Source organism: Ambystoma mexicanum, chromosome 14 (assembly GCF_040938575.1).
Source record: "Ambystoma mexicanum isolate Mex_15411 chromosome 14, UKY_AmexF1_1, whole genome shotgun sequence".
NCBI classification, from domain to species: domain Eukaryota; kingdom Metazoa; phylum Chordata; class Amphibia; order Caudata; family Ambystomatidae; genus Ambystoma; species Ambystoma mexicanum.
In genome coordinates, this window is record NC_090940.1 from 140,223,290 (window position 1) to 140,235,951 (window position 12,662).

The window sequence follows — 12,662 nt, forward strand, 5'->3', positions numbered from 1 at the left end:
AGATACAGAGAGTTGTGACTTGTGGACGTGGTCTCCCCGCAGTACTGTGGTCCGGACGTACTGAGGGTGTAACATCCTTTGAAGAGTTGCACTGAAGAACGTGGCCATTGTCAGGAATACACACTTGAGGCAACCAGGACCAAACACAATACAGTTAACACTTCATTTGTTTGCCCACGCAAGAGTAACTTCCTTTGCACGGAGAAGCCGACTCCTGGACACTATCCTGTCATTAGAATAGAACGGCACTCCATATCACACAAACCTAAGGGCAGCTGATACATGACAATTCACAGAGAATGACAAAGGGCTCTGGTGCTAAGAAGAAGGGCCCGATGGATTAGTTTGCGAGCTCCCAGACCCCAGCAGCTGCAACAAAAACGCTGTCGACTGGAGATCCTCCAACAACATCTGCAGCTAACCCTAGAAATGACCATCTCCTCGCCACCATGCAAAATGGATTCCTATCTGTAAATGTTAAATTGGACGATATTGTGGCCAACATCGGGTTACTCAAGGTGAGATTGGATAAAGAAAGTGCCCGAGTGATGGAAACCGAGGCCAGGCTAAGTGCAAATGAAGACAATTGGTCAGCACAGCCACGATATTGCACAACTGAAAGGAGAACTCTCTAAGATGCGAGGCAAGTGTGAAGATGTGGGGTCTAGATCGAGGAGGAACAACATCCAGATAGTTGGAGTCGCAGAATCCCTATGCAAAGGTCCCGTAGAGGTGCACACTGAAGCTCTCCTAAAGTCCCTCTTTGGAGCATCATCATACTCGGAACATTTTCTGATGGAGAGAGCTCACCGCACCCTGGTACCGACGCCTAAACCCGGGGCTCCTCCTCGCACCATCATTGCCAGGCTGCTCAATTATAGGGACCGAGATTCGATCCTTAAAATGGCCAGAGAGAAGGGGACGCTACAATACAAGGGAAACATTCATATCAACCTTGACTTCGCTGTGGGAGTACAGGCTCATAGGAGATCCTATGAACAAGTGAAGCAGCAACTTCGACTGCATCGAATCCAGTATGCCCCGATTTTCCCGGCTAAAATGCGGATACAGCACAGGGGCAGAGCGAATTTCTTTGAGAATCCTGCAGCGGCAATGGACTACATCGTAGCTTCGACCCGCGAATGTGGGGTGGATCAGAATATGAGCCCGCGACCTAACAACAAGAGGAGACATCCAGCGGACTGAATGTTGGAGATTGTAATATCCTTTAGAAATGTTGAGAGATGTCAATGGGTGGCACCGATTCAAGTGCGAGTTAGAACCTGATCAGGGGCGCCCAGTTGTGGCAGTCATGAAGCTGCAGTATACACACATCCGGAAGGTTCCACAAGTTCTGGGGGAAACATCATCGTGTTGGGGTTGATGGTGCTTTGGGGGGTGGGAGTGTGGTGTGCAACGGGCGCTCCCTGATGCACCTGAAGGGAGGGAGGTACAGGTGAGGGAAGTTGTCTGAGTTTGGGGAGTTAAAAGTTTCATAATCAACGGTCATGTCGCTATGAACGGTACTGGACTTAGTAGTGCAAGTGCAGATAAACACGCTAATCATGGATGGCACACAGCACACAGAGGGGCAAAGGGCTGAAAATGTAGCTGTTAACGTGGAATGTAAGGGGCCTCAATAACCCGGGGAAGGCTAGAAAAGTGGGTGCGTACGTGACACGACAACCACAGATATTGATGCTCCAGGAAACCCACGCTTTAAAGAAAGTGACTGCAGACTGTATTGCTGGGTGGGGCCCACTCCGATACTATACTAAATATTCCACACCGGCCATAGGAGTACTCACACTTATCCATCCATCACTAGGCTTCCGATATACAGACAGTAAAATAGATTCATTGGGACGGTACGTGCTGGTGTGGGGGGGAAATAGCTGGTCACCCAGTGGTTTTGGTAAATACCTACGGACCCAATATAGATGACCCGGAATTCTACCAGGACGTGCTAGATATGCTCATCCCGCTAGACGAGGCATGGGTTTTCTGGGGAGGGGATTTCAATACAATTCTCGACATAGCATTGGACCGGCCGTCCGATGCTCCTCGGGTGCTCACGAAAGCTGCGGCTACCCTCCATCAGATATCGTTACAGTTACCTCTAATAGATGCTTGGAGAACACTCCACCCCTTAGATAAACAATACACATATTACTCTACGGTACATGACTCCGTATCTCGGATCGACTATTGGTGTCTGACCACCTCACTTTAAAACATGGCACTTAGCTGCGATAACATCCACGCACACTCTCTGATCTCTCCCCGGTCTCTGTGTCTCCAAATATGTGATGTCCCCCCATATGCTAAGCGATGGAGGATGCCCTCTGCCATCCTTAAAGATCCTAATGTGCCTGAAGCCCTACATATAGAAATCTAGGAGTTCTTCTACAATAACAAGGGCTCCGTTAACACCCACGCAACACTCTGGGAAACCTTTATGGTCTAGATGTGGGGTATCCTCATGGCCAAAACCACTGGGCTACTTATATCTGTTAGGAAAGAACTGGGCCAGGTGGAGTCCCGGTTACGAGACCATGAGAAGAGTTATAGGCATTACACACACCAGAGATACCCTGGCAGACAATAATAAACTGTTAAGTGACTTCCACAAATTGGTTGACAGAGAGGTGTAATACATGGCTGCCCCAGCAAGCGCGCGTAGGTATGGGGACGGAACAAGGCGGGAAGATCCCTCTCTAATATGTTGAAGACAGAAAACTACTGCACCCCTATCGCCAGTATTCAAAATGCAAATGGAGAGTTGGCGAAGAAATAAACAAGACATTCACACGATTCTATATAGAGTTATACTCTAATTGTGATGATAGGACAGCGATGGAGACTTCTGAATATCTACGTAGACTGGGGCTCCCTGTGCCCCCGCCCGAGGCTAAATCCTTGTTGGGGTTACCAATTACCCGGGAGGAAATAGTAGATGCCATCAAGGTCCTGGATCCGGGAAAGCCCCTGGATCGGACGGCCTGGGTATTGAACTATATAAGGAGTACCACAGAGAGCTAGCCCCTATATTGCTGAATATGTGGGAGGAGGCTATGGAGTGGCGCATACTCCCTGACTCGATGCGAGAACCCATAATAACTGTATTACCGAAACCACGTCACCCCCCCATGACATGTCCTCATATAGACCCCTTTCCTTGATCAATGTGGATGCGAAGATATTGGCAAAATTCCTTGTGCCTAGGCTTCTCCCTAATATGCCCGGATTGGTACACCCAGACCAGTCTGGTTTTATTCCAATGAGGTCTACTGCCCTCAATCTCCGTAGGCTATTCGGGGTGATGGCACAGATATGCCCGAAGGCAAAAGCAGTGGTATTCGCGCGGGACGCCGAAAAAGGCATTCGACTGTCTCCTGGGAATATCTATTCTCTGTGCTTGAATGCTTCGGGCTGGGTTCATACTTCATAAGATACCTTCGACTCCTATACATCAACCCAGGAGCGAGAGTTCTTACGAATCATACCATATCCGCGCTATTCCTTTTGGGTAGGGGCACCAGACAGGGCGGTCCCTGCTCTCCTATACTTTTTGCCCTAACAATTGAACCAATGGCCGCATTCATTTGTAAAAATCATGGACACAGGGGTATTAGATTGACCGGCCCACCTCAAATATCACTTTACGCAGACAACACTCTGCTTTATGTCCGGGACCCGGAAGTAAACCTTGAACCCATTATGAAAGATATGCACTAGTTTACACGATACTCTGGATATAAAATCAATAACTCCAAATCAGAATTATTCCCGCTCACACCTGCTACAGAATACCCAACAAATATTAATGGATTCAAATGGGCACTGGTCCTGGTTCGCTATCCGGGCATTATCCTGTCAAGAGAGTGGCAAAGGTTGTATGCTGACAATCATGAAACTTTCCTACAGCCGCTAGCTGTGAAACTCCAAATGTGGGACAAACTTCCCATCTCTTTATATGATAGGATAGCACTCCTGAAGATGGTGGTCCTTGCCAAACTTTTGTACTACTTTGGCAATGTCCCGCTCTGGCCAGACAGAATATTTTGTACAAAACTTCAGTCCTTGGTTACCTCGTTTGTGTGGGGAAGGGGAGTGGTGAGGATGAAATGGGACGAAATGGTGGAACCATACACTAGCGGGGGCACCGCTGCACCAGATTTCGAGCTTTACTATTTAACGGCACAGGCCCTGTTCGCCAGGCACTGGTAAAATCAAGATAACACTGCCACACATATCTCAATAGAAAGATATGCAGCATCCCCCACTGATCGCCGATCCGTCACGTTCAGTACACGCCATAAAGACTGCTGTAGATTTGACCCTGTGAGTGTCACAGTCTACGCCTGGTACATGATATATAAAAGAATCAACATAGAGGTACCATACGACCCTGAGGCTCCGCTTTGGCGCTTCCCTGGGATCTCCCCCACATTTGATGAGGCCTTACAGGGAACCTGGAACCCAGATCGACAGTTAAGATGCGGGACATGTACCCGGAAGCAAATATGTAAGTCTTGTGTACTTTTTAAGTACCATTGGGTGAAGGAAACTGCACTTATTACAAAATTATTACATGAAGGGCGCTTTTGGTAGGAGATGGCCGATGTTCCCGGTAGAATCTGTCTTGTACAAGTGTATACGAGTGATAACATCCAGGGATGGTGCTAAACGGGAGTTTCCAAACTGTATGCCAAAGTACAAACACACTCCAAATCCCTGAACACTATAAAAACGACATAGGAACTGAACTTGGGTACAATAGGCGAAGAACAATGGCACAAATACAGCCAACTGACAAAAATGGTATCTTTGAATGCCGGCCTACGATTGATCCAGTTCAAAATCCTCAATCAACTGCACTACACCACTGTTAAAATTGCCAAGTTTCCGGAGAACTGCTTGTGGGAATGTTTGAAATGCAGGGACCCACATGCAAATGCATTTCATATGCATTGGTCCTGTCCTCCGATTGCTGTGTTCTGGAGCAGGTTTGCTGATGTTGTCCAGAAAATAATGCACATCCCTGTCTCTCTGCCTCCCCTGAAATATTTGTTTGGAGACATTGGTAAGGTGGCTTCAACCACTAGAAGACTTTTCAATGTGTCATGCTCTGTTGCTAAACGATGTATACTGAAATGTTGGAAGGCCACTTATGCACCACGCACGGACGATTTCCTCAGAAAGTTGACATTTGTAAACGAATGTGAAGAACAATATGTATTGTCCATGCCTATAACAAACTGCCCCAAAGACATATGGGGCCCGTTCAGGAGCTATTTATGGGAGATGATATCCGATAACGACTTTTCCTCTGCTTCCACGCCATGATCTCTTAAGCTCTATATGTATATATACTGTAGGAACTACGCTGCACTGTAAATGAATACTATTGTGTTGTTTGAATATCGACATGACCATCAATAAACAAAGTAAAAAATAAAAAAAAGATTGATTTGATAAATATGAGAAAAAGAATTAGTAGAACTGCACCAAAGAACATAGAGTAAGTAACAAAAACATTGTATGTATATGGTGGTGTCGATTTATGTTTTACAGATGAAAATTGTCATTTGTGAGCAAGGGAGGAATGTTTACATGGCCTTAGCAGAGAATAGCAATATAATGGGAAGAAACATCATGACAGAGGTAAATGCTAGTGGACAAGTAGAGATAGAAGAAGTATCAGTTCACACAGCAATTGTGTGAAACAAACAATTGATCATTATTATGAGTAAGAGGCCCCAGGTGAATACAGAAGAAAGGCAGTAAGGGACGCAATATCACAGGAGGATGCACGCACTACTCGAGGAACAGGGGGTTACGGGTAGCGATTTGTGCCTCCGACCGGCTTATGTTAAAAAGAAGCTTTCTGAAAGCGATTGGATCTCTACCATTGAGGGACTCAAAGTATAGCACCTTTAAGGAATATGCTAAATTCAGTAGAAAAAGAGATCTGCGAAGTTCATATTTAATTATGTTTCCCTGTAATTTTACTTGAATGTTTAATATGCGTTTTAAATTTAATCAATTTCACACTCGCGAAAGGACAGGCCAATGGGGAAACAAAATAGGCTCCATCAGGCGATGTCTTGCAGATTCTTAAAATTGTGCTGCACCCAGCGAGACACTTAAACACTTAGTGTTGGAATGTCCACACGTTTGAGTAGAGAGGACTAATTTCTTAAAGAGATTCATTAATGTCGAATTTGAGGACTCGTTCGATTTACTCTGGGCAAGAATGAAGACGGGAGTGTATGTCGATTATTTTTGCACTGGTGCTATCATTGAAGGTAATTGAAGCAGAATTGCTGATACAGAATTGAAGCACAATTTTAAGCATTTTCAGTCCGATTTCTGAACTCTCTTTTGAATCAATGAAGTGTTTTATTTTGTTTTAATGTGCATTTAATTGTTTGTAATGTTTTTAGCTTGTGGTTTTAGTGGAGCACTGCACTGTCATGCGCAATGTAAGTAGCTGTTGAGATGTATAGGTGTATCATTTGATGCTTGTATATGTAAAAGACCTGTATTTTAATTGTAAATAATGCTGTGGTTTATTGTTGTGTAGTATGAATTGTTTTGTGTTGTATTTTCAGCTGTCACAATCGGATGGGTTCGAAATGAGTAGTTTTTATCAATGTCAAGTGTGATTTCTATTACGTGAAACACTATCACTAATGTATTTTGTAATATTGACTTTTCCTATACTTGTATCCGATTCAATCTATTCAGTTGTTTTGATAATTATGAAACCATAAACAAATCAAATATTTTTTTTTTAAAAGGCAGTAAGGGATAGAGGGCCACATTACGAGGCAGGAGGTAAGGGGTTAAAGGTGCCGGCAAAGGTGCCAGAGCCGTTAACCCCTTACCGCCCTATTACGAGGTCCGCTCGCGGGACCCGCTCAGGAGGCCTGGTTTTACCAGACGTCCTTAGCGGGTCCCGCGAACGGCCCAGCATGCTAACAACAGGCCGGTCATTAACGGGCCTGTTGTTAGCATGCTCCCCATTCCCATTGAGCCCTATGGGGGCTCAAATGGGGATGGACCGGGTACGGGTTCGCTGAATGGGGAAATAACGGGCCCTCGAAGGTCGGAATGGCCCTGTATTTCCCCATTCAGGGAAACCAGACCCGGATCTGGGGGTAGCCATGCCCTTATTAAGGGCATGGCTACCTCCAAACTCGTAATGAGGCCCACAGTCTTTCAAATAAATAGCATTTTCCCAAGACAGGTACAAACAAGTGTGAGCATAGAATAGCATAGATACACAAGTGTGGCCATATCTAAACAAAGACGAAGAAGACATTGGATAAAAGGTGGAGTAACCTTTTTGTAATTCTGGTAACAAAGAAATGCCAAATGGGTATATCTGGCAAAAGAATACAATTTGAGGATAGGCAACATGATGTATGCCTATATGATACATTTGCATGCAGTTAATAGGAACAGTGCTGGGTTCCAAATAACAGAGATAGGCAAGATTAGTGTATGTAGGATGATGAAACGTTTCAATTATGTCTCAACAGAATAAACACAGCAAAGAAAGAAGAGGCCGCGGTCCCACGCAATCAGCAGGAGGACTTCAAAAGTACAGAGACTTTTTTTTTAGCATAGCAGAAAAGATTAAAAAACAGTACATGCATGGAAAGGTCGAAGGAATTTAAATGTGCACCATAGTGTCTTTTGGGGACAGAAAAGCGAGCCTATAGTTCAGTGGGCTGAGTGTGTCAAGAAATGACCTCAGTAAACTTTGAGGAAAGAGCAAAGGTTTACCTTGAGGAAATAACTGTTCGCTCTACCAACGCAATACATGACTGTGCCTCTATTTGGTTTTCTACAGGAATAAGGAACCCACACCAGCGTTGTCTGCTACGGATGCACAAAGAAGAAAGAAGGGGAGCGATTGAAGAAAAACACATCCTTTTTTTAAATAATGTTTGATTTGTCACGTTGTTGGTCTTGTTTTGTTATTATTTTTATTATAAAGAACGAGACTGCATGACTCTGGTTTGAGCATGTCAACCACAGAGGAACCACAGAGGAAAATGTTTCCTTTGCTATTTAACATTAGATAATGCAGATAATGAATATTTTTTGGCAGCAGTTCACTGTAGATAAGCACATCTGGTTTGATATATTTAGAAATGTTTGCAAGAAAAGCAGACATGATTGATAGCTTTCCCATGCACTTATCTGATTTGCTATCAATTAGACAGAAAAGCTGCTTACATAGCAACAAATAAGATGAGCTCATGAAGTCTTTCCCAGTATAAACTACCAAGTAAATTTGGCAGGGCCTCGAGGAATAGATAAAGACCGGTTCTTGGCAGGCATTAAAAGGATGTGTAATTGTGTGCGGCTGAGTCTGAAGTTATCTTATCAGTATATTTGTCAGTCAACCAATGCTTGTCAAGGTAAGCTAATGTGGGCTTTGTGAGTGACATACAAGCAAACACATTAAAGACAAGGAAGGCCTATATTCTAGTTAAGAGAACCAATTAGAAATGTATCCTGAATTTGCATGAAAACATTAAGTCATTGAAACAAGCCTATATAAGCAAGCCGATTGAAGCAGCGCAGTGTGCCTTTTGAATCTGTATTAAAGATGGCTGTGAACTTGCATCCGGGTGTCCGTTCCAGTGTCGTTGTACAGTCTCCAGTGCCAGAGTCTACATTTGTCAAGAGCTGATTAAGTGCAGAGGGTATCCCTTTACACAAGCAACCCCACCACCACCACCACCACCACCACAGAAACAACTAGAGAGGAGACAAGATGAGCCAAAGAACCACAAACAAAAAACTGGCTAGATACCATCAAGCGCCAACAAAGAGCCGTACCAGAGGGTCCAACAAACTGACCGGTTTACTAACCCATTTTCCCCTTCCTACTCCTCCAACATAACTGACTCCACTACCCCAGACCTTAGACTAGCCACACTACACATTAACAGCGAATCAATACTATGTCCACACCCAGCATCTACAGATGCTGAAGCACACTTAGAGTGAATCACCCACATAATCCATAAAACCACCAACAACACAACTACACACCAAGATACTGTATTGCCTTACAACTATGACCACCTGTGACTATGGATCCTGTATGGACACTATCAAACCAGTGTGCATGACCAAACCCACCATAACCCACACAACACACTAACCAACACATCATAGGCACTGAATCCCACCCATAAGGTTACAATGCATGAGACCTCTCGCACGAACTACCACATGCAAAACACTCACAGACGCCAGTTCCTCCTGGTTCTGATCTATCTTCTCACCCTATCCCCACTAACTCCCTGAATCCCCTCTCTTGCAGAGCCACGCAAGCGACTTGTCAAGATCACCGCAAAACATCCAACCCAAAGTGTTCGACGACGGCCCTTGCCCGTTTCAAAGAAACTCTGTTCCTTTGATAAAAAGCCAAAACACCCTTTCCGAACCCGTGATGCCATGTTGCCATGGCGACTATGGCGTCCTCTCCACAAACAAACTATCACACTCAAGGAAGAGGAGGGGCCAATCAAGTTCGCGGCTACCCGTTATAACGCTTCCGGGTAGCTGCACTCGCTGCTTCTGATTTTCGTCAAAATCGCTGAAAGCTCCTGAACCCACGTCTGTCCCTTTGACTGCGCTTACCTTTTCCTGGCTTTGTTTTTGGACCGCAGTCTGTGTTTCTTGAACTCTTGCTTCCTTGTCTGTTTACTGTTTATTACTTCCTGAACTGCTTCCACGTTGCCAGACTCTGGAACGCTAATTGACCTGCCTTGCCTGCTGATTCTGATCTGCATCTCTGTCTGCACGCTACCGAACCCCCGGAACGCAATTCAACCTGCCTTGCCTGCTGATTCTGTTCTGCCCTATTGTCCGCACGCTGCCAAACCCCGGAACGTTATTGGACCTGCTCTACCTCTACTGTTCGCACCGGCTTCCCAGCAAAGTCCTTTTCAACATTTCGGACTCAACACGCCGGATTAAGGAACAACAACTGTTTACACTGTGGCACTATTCATCACCTACCTGAGCGAATCTGCATGCCCGAAAAGAATAGCGCAACAAACTAGAGACTGATTCCTGGCGCTCAGGTCGTTAGGCGTCCTCGTTTCGACGGGATAGTCTGTGGACTTGAGACTGCCAAACTCAGTCTAGGCGTCCTCGTTTCATCGTGAGTTAAGGATAGGTTGGATTTGCAGAGTTTGCTCAGCAGTGTCCTTCCCTTGTCTACCATTGGTAAGTTTTCACTGCCTATTACCCGATTCCTGATTATCGTTTGTTGTCCTTTTCTGAAATTGTTTGTGTTCCGCTCTATACGCTTAATTTTCTGATATCTGGTTTAACCCCTACAACCTCTATTCTCAGTGTACATCAGCCATCATTACAGTGTTCCTTGATCAGCTGCTTTTCTACGCTCCACTGCGTCTGTCTCCATCTCCAGCTGCAACAGTAGAACCATCTTTCGACTAATTGGTTCCTTTGTAATTTTACTTAGAAATACAAAGGGACACATTGGCAGGAAGAACTCAACGGCTACACTTCGAGTTCTCCTACCAGGCCTCCTGATCACGAGTCGGGCCAACTTGACACGCCTGGAGACTGCCCCTTGGTAGTAGTGGTGCATGGTATAAATCAATATGAGATAACAAAACAATACAACCTGAAAAAACAACAAAATGCTAAATAAAATGTCCAGAGAACAGATTGATCCGTGCACACAAATACTATTATAGTGAGTGTGAAAATTCAAACAAAGAAACATTACCTTGCACACCCAATGAAAATCGAACTGATGCAGGAAGATCATCATTGTCTGATCTCCTGAAAGACAGGGCATGGAAAACCTAATTTTACTAAATTATAGCCAAAATGTCCACTGAATGACATCACCAAACCCTAAAGAGTCAAAGACCCACGCCAGGACGAGAGAGCAACATCCAAAGTCCAGTTATATTAGTCATTAAAGGAAATTATGCAAATGTAAATATTTCAATTGAAATGGAATCCATCCTTACTTGAGTAATTGATACTGAATGCAGACCATATGATTTGTAAGTAATGTTTTCCGTTTCCAAATCTTATATTCCACTAAAGCTATGCCAGTCCACAAGTTCCCTTTTTATCAACTCCCTAATTCGACAAAGTCACATGCTTGACCTCTGCAGTAAACAGCCAGAGGCTTATCGAGTTACCACTTTGGAGAGCAACATAGTGAAACAGTTAAATCGTTATATCTTGACTTCGAAATACGATGGGGAGTTACACAAATGATTGATTAGGCTAAACATCAGATCAAGTAAAACAACACTGCAAATAATAGTGCTCGTTCAGTGGTGTCGGGCTTGGGAATGTTGGTGTTAAACATATGTGCAAGCCTTGTTTACAGTGACAGAAGTGCTGGGGAGTCGTGGATGATGAGATCAATGCATTACCCAACATGAATAAAAAGAAGAGCTAGCCAGTTGATCATACAAAGCAGGGATGATCAATCCATTAACACTGAAACAACAATGATTACTTTTAACTATAACCATTGTGCATACACCGGTGGCCAGTTATCGGACTAAGCATGTATACAAACTGAGAAGCTATTAATTGCTTAAAACTACTTGAGATGCAAGCAGAATAACTAATTTTGAAGGGATAAAATGCAAGTGCTCGTGGAATGGCAGAATACCCAATTGAATCACAAAAGGCATAATTAATTGGCTGAAAGGAACGCACAACTTGTAAAGCACTGTGATATAATGGCTATATTGATATTTCCAACAATTAACATTTTGGCATAAAGATCAATTTTTAAAATACCCAGGCGATGCTAATACCTATTAAATAATTGCCCCTAGTTTAATCATAAAGCTGGTTAAAGGTAAACAGTTTATTTTTTAATAGGACATGCATGTAAAAAATAAGCATACACAAACATTTTTTAAGAAGTGGTACATTGGTTCCCGCTTCAAAATGTATTCTTTGTTCATACATGTAAAACCTCAGAAAAGGATACTGGAAAGCCATGCATTATATCTTGCTTTTTCTCCTACCACTAGGTCCAAATGCCTGCCCCTACTGTTCTACCAGTGAAGAATAGGAGAGCGACATAGAACAAGGTGGGCTCATGCACAATTGGTGATAACGGAGGGCAAGCTAATGGTTTAGCAATGCAGTGCCTGTATTATATTTATCATCTTTACTCCAAGCTAAACAAGATGGTACCCTTTTGAAGGATTTAAAATTAGCATGATCAACAATAGGAGCAACTGCTACTACAAGTTCTTTTTATCTGCTCTCTTGCAGACTGTGACAAGTAAACAGTATTTTGATGATAATGAATCCATTAAAGGCAAGACTTCAGCGAAATACTGTAGCAAAACGGAGTCTATTCCCCAAGCAGATGATGCATGCTCTGTGATCATTAGTGACGGCATTGCCTGTTGTGTACAATTATTGCTTTCAACGTAAATGTAGCTACATTCATTAAGTGTACTTGTCCGAGCAAATTAGAATTTCTTTTCTCAGTGTGAGGCAATGAGTTGTGCTTCACCTGTGTACGAGCGTGATATAAATAAAATATCATTTAATTTAATTTCATACAGACATAAGATACTAAGTCATCGCCTTTGCTTTAAGTTGTAGAG

At 43.7% G+C, this 12,662-nt stretch overlaps 1 protein-coding gene across 3 annotated transcripts in view; it reads right to left on the reverse strand.

Annotated features, from left to right (window-relative positions):
- The window catches only part of MTA1 (metastasis associated 1), a 1,118,686-nt gene that overhangs the window by 726,994 nt on the left and 379,030 nt on the right, over positions 1-12,662 (reverse strand). The gene's annotated exons all lie outside the window — the stretch shown is intronic.